Source organism: Penaeus vannamei, chromosome 9, assembly GCF_042767895.1.
Source record: "Penaeus vannamei isolate JL-2024 chromosome 9, ASM4276789v1, whole genome shotgun sequence".
Taxonomy (NCBI): domain Eukaryota; kingdom Metazoa; phylum Arthropoda; class Malacostraca; order Decapoda; family Penaeidae; genus Penaeus; species Penaeus vannamei.
Genome location: NC_091557.1, coordinates 8,803,948 through 8,813,947, shown reverse-complemented (window position 1 = coordinate 8,813,947; position 10,000 = coordinate 8,803,948). Strand labels below are relative to the sequence as shown.

The following is a 10,000-nucleotide window of genomic DNA, read 5'->3' as shown; positions in this document are numbered from 1 at the left end:
TATATATATATATATATATATATATATATATATTCGCATATACAATTAGCATATACAATTATAATAGCATGAAAATATTTTTACAATTCACTTTAGTTGTAATCTTGGAATATTATTACTTTTTGGCATAGTGAAGAAGAGAAGAAGTGAAGGGGGGCATACGAAATATGACGTCATCCCTAAACGCAGCGATGACGTATTGTGTGTACGAAAACTACATTTATAAGACCTACAATCTTAAGAATGACTTTCTTAATGAATGGTTTAGTGCTCAGATTGTAGGTAATGGTGAATTACAGTAACTAGCTAAATAGGGTTTTGCAAAGATGACTTAGTACTAATTATCGGTTGTTGTTTACATTATAGTTGCCATGACGACAAAGGTGTTCATTTCCGGATCACAAATAATCGAAATCGTAAATATATAAGCACCAATTAATATGTGATTTCCTTTGATGATTGTGTTGATTTTGTGTGCGATTCAAATACTACTGTAAAGCGAGTGTGCGATTCCGCTGAAAGTGTTTGGAGAATTATCACTGTCTCGTTTTTTTTTCCCACTTTTTGCCCGTTCCCATTCTGAAGGGTGAATTGTCCGAAAGTTCTTCCTCATTACTAGAAAATTATTTCATTAGACTTTATTTTCTTCCATATTCATATTCTGAGTTAGGGAGAAGACTACATTAACTTATTGCATAGCGTAGTATTGAAATGAATGGATTATAATGAATTGTAAAGAAAATCCAGATTTATCGTCTTGACTATCGGATGCGCTACGTGTGTCTCTGTCCCTGCCAGGCGTACGATTCACGCCATACACGTTCTATCTCATTTCTCTCCCAAACTACACTTTCCACGCTAATAACCTGAAGCAAGACAAAACTTCACAAATAGCCCTCTTCAGATATCACAACCTTATGCCATGACAACCCCGCTTTCGATGAGAAATACGTACAAAACTCTAAATGGCTACAGAGTGAGTCACAAACAGCCAGCTCGGAAACGGTCTTTTACTCCAGTCAAGTTATTTTAGTCTGGGAAGCAGGTCGCAGTGTGGTGGTGCTAGTGGTTTGTGGTGGTGGTTGGTGGAGCTAATTTTACGTGGATGATTCTAGAGGGATTTTATTCGAGTGAGACTGAGGAAGTGGATTTAGGAGGTAAGCTCTAAATGTTTATCTTTTTTTTACCTATTTCTGTTTTATTTTATTTTCTCTTTTCTATTTCCTTTATTTCCTCCCTCACTCTTTCTCTTCTCTTCTTTTCTTTTCTTTTCTTTTCTTTTCTTTTCTTTACTTTTCTTTTCTTTTCTTTTCTTTTCTTTTCTTTTCTTTTCTTTTCTTTTCTCTTCTCTTCTCTTCTCTTCTCTTCTCTTCTCTTCTCTTCTCTTCTCTTCTCTTCTCTTCTCTTCTCTTCTCTTCTCTTCTCTTCTCTTCTCTTCTCTTCTCTTCTCTTCTCTTCTCCTCTCTTCTCTTCTCTTCTCTTCTCTTCTCTTCTCTTCTCTTCTCTCCTCTCCTCTCCTCTTCTCTCCCCTCCTCTCCCCTCCTCTCCTCTCTTCTCCTCTCCTCTCCTCTCCTCTCCTCTCCTCTCCTCTCCTCTCCTCTCCTCTCCTCTCCTCTCCTCTCCTCTACTCCTCTCCCTCTCTTCTCTCTCTCCCTTTCATATATAAATATATGTATTTTTTGCAGATAAAATACAGTATTTTCCTGTATCACTGCATCACGTTATATCACATGTCACTCCAATAGAGCGGCACGTGGATTTAACAGATCATTTTTAAAGATAAGACACCGCACAAGTGTCTATATATCAGGTGTTTCATTCTAGATAAAGATTAAGAAGAACAGGATATATTTCTATACGTATGCACTGTAACACTCTGACGTAAGTATTGAAAAGGAACGAATGTGTTGCTGGATGTTGGGGTTGTGAAAATACACACGTAAATGCATGGTGGATAAACATATGTGTGTATTTATTTTCTTGTCAAAGGGTTAGGACTTATTTTGACTTGTTTATTGGTTTACGTACACATACACATGCACATGCACATCCATACACGTACTCATACATACACATGCACATACTTATTCGTACTCACACTCGCATTCTCACACACTCACCCTCACAGACGGATAGATAGATAGATAGATAGACAGATAGATAGATAGATTGTTAGTCTGTCTGTCTGTCTATCTGACAGGTAGATATATAGACAGCCAGGCAGATATACAGACAGATAGATAGATAGATATTATACAGGTAGGCAGCCAAGAAGACATACAGATAAAACAGTCTATCTAACCTAACCTAACCTAGGAGAGTAGAGGGTAGCGGGACGCCTAGCGGGTCAGAGACAAGAACAAACACATAGTGTCTAATACGAGAGACCATCCGGGGCGCGGGTAGCGGGTTCCCTCCGAGCTCTCCTCTTACATCGCTCGGGATCTTGGAATGGACGGGAATGCGTCGGGAATGAGATGGCATTTTCGCTATTTTGGAATGCCAGCCGCTCTTCGCGCGATTTGCCTCGAGTGTAGAGGGTAGCGGGTTCCCTCCAAGCTCGCGTTAGGTAACATGTGTTTGTTCTTGCCTCACCCGCTATGCATCCCGCTATCCTCTACCCTCCCAACAAATATATCTGTTTGTGTATCTATCTATCTCTATCTATCTATCTATCTATCTATCTATCTATCTATCTATATCTATTTATCTGCTTATCTATCTATCTATCAAACACTTGTCAAATACAAGTGACCATGTTTATTCTTCCCTTTGACCCGCTAAGCACCCGCTACCCTCTACCCTCGAAGCAAGAGCGGCTGGCATTCCGACAAAGTGAAAATGTCATCTCATTCCCGACGCATTCCCGTTCATTCCAAGATCCCGAGCGGTGGAAGAAGAGAGGCTGAAGCTGGAAAGTCCGTTCAGAGTCCGTTTGAAGTCAGTTCAGAATCAGTTCAAAGTCAGTTCAGAATCAGTTCACAGTTCAAAGTCAGTTTAGAGTCATTTCGAAGTCAGTTCAGAATCACTCAATAGCTACGAGTCAGTTCAAAGTCAATTCAGAATCAGTTCAGAATCAGTTCGAAGTCAGTTCAGAGTCAGTTCGAAGTCAATACAGTCGGTTCAAAAAGCTAGAATCGCTGAGGAGAGAAACAGGCTCTCGAGGTCAAAGAGAACACGCCTGAGGGGAGGGGGCGGGGCGGAGGGGGGAGTGGGGGTGAATGGGTGGGGGGTAAAGGGTGGGGTGGGAGAGGAAAGGAAGAAGAGGAGCGCGGGGAGTAATGAGATATATACTGTAGTCTTGTGTGTGTGTGTATGTGTTTAGGTGTGTGTGTGTGTGTGTGTGTGTGTGTGTGTGTGTGTGTGTGTGTGTGTGTGTGTGTGTGTGTGTGTGTGTGTGTGTGTCGTTGCCAGTCATTCCGAGAGGCAAACATGCTTATACACAAATATGAATGCATCACCCTATACATAGGCCTATATATCAGACAGATAGATTAGTGCATATATATATCAGGCAATATATGGATTAGTGAATATATCTATCAGGCAATAGATAGATTAGTGTATATATCTATCAGACAGACAGATAGATATGCGTCCATTTTTGCGTATAGACTTATTTATGAATATTCGTCAAATTGTGTCTCTCGCCATCATAGCAACCGCTGCTCGTGTATGGTTGTGTCTGTCTCGCTTTCTCTCTTCTGTTTGTGTTTGTGTTTGCCTGGTTTTCTCGTCGTGGCGCGGGCTTGCTCTCTCTTTTCTTTTTGTATGTCTGTCTAAATCCCCGTCTGTCTATCTATCTATCTATATATTTTGGAGTATGTGTGTGTGTGTGTGTGTGTGTGTGTGTGTGTGTGTGTGTGTGTGTGTGTGTGTGTATGTGTGTGTATGTGTGTGCGTGTGTGTGTGTGTGCCAGTCTTTCCTAGAGGCCAGACCTTATGAATATTCATGAATGCAAACATGCTTATACACAAATATGAATGCATTACCCTATACGTAGGCCTATCTATCAGATAGATGGATTAGGGCATATATCTATCAGGCAAACAGATAGATATACGTCTATTTCTACGTATAGGCCTATTTATGAATATTCGCCATCTAAACCAACCGTTGCTCGTGTATGGCTGTCTGTCTCGCTTTCTCTCTTCTGTTTGTATTCGTGTTTGCCTGGTTTTCTCGTCGTGGCGCGGGCTAACTCTCTCTTTTCTCCGCTTTTTATCAGTTAGTCTAAATCCCCTTCTATCTATCTATCCGTCTATCTATATATCTCTATATGTATATTTATTTATTAGTGGGTGTGTGTTTGTTCGTGTGTGTGTTTTTGTGTGTTTCCCTGTGTTTATGGATGTATTTGTATATATATATATACATATGTATGTATTTATGTATATATATACATATATATATATATATGTACAGTATATATATGTGTACACACACAACACACACATACACACGTACGGACGTACATACATACATACATTCATATATATGTACGTACATACATAAATACATACATTCATACATATGTACGTACATACAGACATGCATATGTAAGTACATACATATGTACGTACATACATATATACATATGTACGTATATACATACATATGTATGTATATGTATATATTATGTATATATATGTATGTATATGTATATATTATGTATATATTATGTATATATATGTATGTATATGTATATATATGTATGTATATGTATAGATATGTATATATGTGCATATATATATATATATATATATATATATATATATATATATATATATATATATATTATATCCATCCATCCATCCATCCATCCACTCGTACATCTATACATACACCCAAATATATGTTTATATTTATGTGTAAATACCTATCCGTATGTATGAATATTGATTGGGTCGGGCGTCTCTCAATTTTATGGGCATAAAGCGTGGTATAGACTGATGGCAAAAAGATGGTCATAGTCTGACTTTGCCTTAAATACAGACATGCCTTGTGACTGACCCTGAGACTTCGACACAGGCTGAAAAAAATAACACAGGATAACACAGATATCCTGAATTTTAGACATAGACAAACGATGACAAACTTAGACGCTGTCATTGACGGAGAAAGATAGACGTGGCGAATGACACAGACATTCCCGTCACAGACAGACAGAGAGACAAATTCCAGACACAGACATAACGTTGACACAGACATAAGCAGAGGAGAGATAATAAAATTCCAGACACAGGCAGACAAAGAAAAGGACAGACGTAACGTATAGACACAGACAAACAAAGAGAAAGACTACAGCCATATCCCAAAATACGGACAGTGAGAGGAAAAAAGACAGACATATCCCAGACACAGACACACAGACATATCCCAAAATACGGACATTCTGAGAGGAAAAAGATAGACAGACATATCCCAGACACAGACACAGGCATATCCCAAAACACGGACAGTCTGAGAGGAAAACAAAGGACAGACATATCCCAGACACAGACACACAGACATATCCCAAAATACGGACAGTCTGAGAAGAAAAAAAGGACAGACATATCCCAGACGAAGACACACACACATCCCAGACGCAGACACACACACATATCCCAGACGCAGACACACACATATCCCAGACGCAGAGAGACAGACAGACAGACAGACAGACCCAGACAGACCCAATCTCGTCGCCATCTCACTTCCGGTCCCGGCCATCGTCGGCGGCGCCAGGGAAGGTGTGTCACGGTGTAAATATTTGTGAGGCATCGGGTCGGACGAGACGAGGAGCGGAGTGCCGGAAGATCGGGTTTTATTTGGCCGGCAGGGAGAGGAGGAAAGGAAGGAGGGAAGGGAAGGGAGGAAAGGAGGGAGGGAGGGACGGAGAAAGGGAAGGAAGGAGGGAGGGAGGGAGGGAAGGAGAAAGGTAAGGAAGTAGGGAAGGAGAAAGGTAAGGAAGTAGGGAAGGAGAAAGGTAAGGAAGTAGGGAAGGAGAAAGGTAAGGAAGTAGGGAAGGAGGGAAGTAAGGGATGAAAGGAGGGTGAGTGGGAGCGAGGGAAGGAGAGAGTGAGGGAAGGAGGGAAGGCGAAAGAGAGAGAGAGAGGGAGAGAGTTAGAGAGCGGGAGAGGGAGAGGGAGTGGGAGCAACGGGGAGAGGGAGAGGGAGGGGGAGCGACGGAGAGAGTGAGAGAAGCGCCCAAACTCCCCCCCCCCCTCTCTCTCTCTCTCTCCCGCCCTTCGACCGGAAAAACGACCGACTTCAAAAAGGGACCGAGGTACCCCCCCCCCCCTGCGCGGGTGGAGCGAGCGGTCGTCGCCATCGCAGCGGGAAATAAATCGCCTTTTTGTGTCATGTCGACTAAATGCATTTAACCCTTTTTTCCCTCGCCCTCTCTCTCCCCTCTCGCTCGCGCCTCCTCTCGTTTCTCCCTTCCGCCTTTCGCTCTCGGCTCTCCTCCTCGTTCATACCTTCTCTTGCACCCTCACGCTGGGAGCATTTCATTCTCTTTCGCTTTGATCCTCATTTCTTCTTTTTCATTTTTTTCTTCCTTTTCTTCTTCTTCTTCTTCTTTTACGTCCTCTTTTTCTTTCTCTTCTTCTTCTTCCCTCTCTCTCTCCCTCTCTCTCTCCTCCCTCTCCCTCTCCCTCTCCTCCCTCTCCCTCTCCCTCTCCTCCCTCTCTTCCCTCTCTTTCTCTCTCTCTCTCTTTCCCTCTCCCTCTTCCTCTTCCTCTTCCTCTCCTCCCTCCCTTTCTCCCTCTTCCTCTCCCTCTCCGCCCTCTCTTTCTCCTCTCTCTCTCCCTCTCTCTCTCCCTCTCTCTCTCCCCCTCTCTCTCTCCCCCTCCTTTCTCTCTCCCCTCTCTCTCTCTCAGATTTGACCGCGTATGGATAAAGATAACGATAAAGATGACTTCTTTGTCTAAAAAGAGTAAAGACAAAATTTGGAGACCCGGAAAAGTTTGAATCGAGAATGATTTTCATAGCTACGCGGATATTGCTATAAAAATAGATCAAAGCTTAGGAAAAGAGTGGTGTGCCATCCGAAGTAAAAACAGATGTTTTGTTTGCAATGTAAGATTACGTAATGTGTGTGTGTGTGTGTGTGTGTGTGTGTGTGTGTGTGTGTGTGTGTGTGTGTGTGTGTGTGTGTGTGTGTGTGTGTGTGTGTGTTTGTGTGTGTGTGTGTGTGATATGGTGGTGATCATTTCTGTATATGTATATATATATATATATATATATATATATATATATATATATATATATATATATATTTTTTTTTTTTTTTTTTTTTTTTTTTATTGTTTGAGGGGGAGGGATGTCTATCTTAATTTTATTGTAAATATGGTGATGGTTTTGAGATGAGGGTAATGATGATGATAATGATGATGGATCATAGTGTCACGGAATTTATGAGACAGCAATAAGCTTTGACGTTTTTTCACACGCGACGCCACGCTATAATACGTGGTGTTCGTGACCTGGCGTGCCCTCGTTTGGTCAGGCAAGGCCGTATTCTCTCTCTCTCTCTCTCTCTCTCTCTCTCTCTCTCTCTCTCTCTCTCTCTTCTCTCTCTCTCTCTCTCTCTCTCTCTCTCTTTCTCTCTCTCTCTTTTCATTTTTTTTTCTCTCTCTCTTTATTTATTTCTCTCTACGTCTCTCTCTCTCTCTCTCTCTCTCTCTCTCTCTCTCTCTCTCTCTCTCTCTCTCTCTCTCTCTCTCTCTCTCTCTCTCTCTCTCTCTCTCTCTCTCTCTTTCGTCCCCATGTTTACTGGGTCACGTGACGTTTTTGTTATCTTGTTTTGCTCGTTTTTGTTATTTTGAAGGGGGGAGGGGGTTGGATGGAAGATGAGAGGACGAGGGGGAGAAAGAGGGAAAACTAAAGAGGAGAATGACAATGCCGATGAAAAGGAGAGAAGAGAAATCGAGAGTTTGATTGAGATAGACAGGTACATACATATATGCAACATACAAATATACAAATATATTAGCATACAAATATACATACATACACGCGCGCACACACACACACACATACACACACACACACACACACACACACACACACACACACACACACACACACACACACACACACACACACACACACACACACACATACAGAGAGAGAGAGAGAGAGAGAGAGAGAGAGAGAGAGAGAGAGAGAGAGAGAGAGAGAGAGAGAGAGAGAGAGAGAGACAGGCAGACAGATAGACACACAGACAGACAGACAGAAAGAGGTCACGCAGAATTATAATAACCGAGACTTCACTCCCAATTATCCTCCAGGTTTAAATATGGCGCCATGAATGCAGATGTAACGGCCGGATATTTTTTTTGCTTGTCAGGATTTCGCCGCAGTGCACGAGGGGGGGGGGGAGATGGAGAGGAAGAGAGAGATGGAGAAGGAGAGGGAGAGGGAGAGGAAGAGGAAGAGGGAAAGGGAGAAGGAGGGAGAGAGTGGGAGAGGGAGAGGGAGATGGAGAAGGAGAGGGAGAGGAAGAGGAAGAGGGAAAGGGAAAGGGAGAAGGAGGGAGAGAGAGGGAGAGCAAGAGAGAGATGGAGAAGGAGAGGGAGAGGAAGAGGAAGAGGGAAGAGGAAGAGGAAGAGGGAAAGGGAAAGGGTGAAGGAGGGAGAGGGAGAGATTGGGATAGGGAGAGGGGTAGAGAGAGAGAGAGAGAGAGAGAGAGAGAGAGAGAGAGGAGAGAGAGAGAGAGAGAGAGAGAGAGAGAGAGAGAGAGAGAGAGAGAGAACAAAGAAAAAGAGAAAAGAAAGAAAGAAAAGAAAGAAAGAAAAGAAAACAAAAATCAAATAGAAGAGAAGGTGAAAGAGGTGAGAGAAGAAAAGAAAAAAAAAAATGAAGAGAAGGTGAAAGAGGTGAGAGAAGAAAAGAAAACAACAAATAGAAGAGGTGAGAGAGGTGAGAGGAGGAGAAGAGAAGGATGGGGAGTGAACACGTTTTCTGACACCGCTATTCGCTTCACACGGTCGTAAATGTTTATATATTACAAGGCTGCCGTATGTAAAATCCTGTTACGAATGAGAATTACATCGAAATGATAAGTAACTATCGGTCATTATCTTGCTTATTAATCTAACTTGGTTCGTTTTGATTAACAACCAATTTTGTTATATATTTTCATAGATGTTAGATATTTAGAGGGACCATTTGGATAGTGAAGATGATATTTTTTGTTTATGTTTGTTTCTGTAAGATTTTTTTTTAGATGTTTTAACGAACATGTCGTACTTCTGTGTATTTAGATTTATTATTGATCAAACGAAATTAAATTCCAACACACAACCATAAATCCTCACAACTGACAAATATCTTAATTACAACCTCAGCTGTTCGATCTTCCGACTCTTAGCCTAAACATACAGCTGCCAAAACTATAATTCACAACCTGAAAATACCCGCAGCTCTCAGATAAGATGCCTGGTCCACAACCTCATTTTGCCGAAATGACAGCTCACAACCTAAAAATCCCCACAACTCTCAGACAGATACCTGATTCACAACCTTATAACCTTAGTTTGTCACAGATTTCCCAATGCGGACTCACAACTGGCCATACAACTCACAACCTCAGTTTGTCACAGATTTCTCGATAGGGACTCACAACACGCCATACAACTCACAACCCCAGCTATTCTCAATGCGGACTCACAACTAGCCATACAACTCACAACCTCAGTTTGCCACAGACTTCTCGATTGGGACTCACAACTGGCCATCCAACTAACAACCCCAGCCGCCCAAACGTGCAACTCACAACCGAGTCACAAGGGCACAACTGTCGACAACCTCAGACATCTGTTCTCGCGAATAAGAGTGACGTCATTCGCCCGTTGATATAAGGAGGCAGAGAAGACCGTTGTTTGGGGAAGTGAGATGGAGGGGAATAGGAGAGGAGGGGGAGAGAGGGGAAGGAGGGGGAGGGGGAAGGAGACAGAGAGGGGAAGGGGGAGGTGGAAGGAAAGGGGGAAGGAGGGAGAGGGGGAAGGA

General features: G+C 42.4%; 1 protein-coding gene across 4 annotated transcripts in view; it reads left to right on the top strand.

The window, feature by feature from the left end:
• The first annotated feature begins 1,013 nt into the window (after window positions 1-1,013).
• Window positions 1,014-10,000, top strand: part of LOC113809587 (calpain-5-like) — a 74,169-nt gene continuing 65,182 nt past the window's right edge. For all 4 annotated transcript variants that reach the window (XM_070125245.1, XM_070125241.1, XM_070125243.1 and 1 more), the window contains exon 1: window positions 1,014-1,157. The gene's annotated coding sequence lies outside the window, so the exon portion shown is untranslated. The remainder of the gene's footprint in view (window positions 1,158-10,000) is intronic.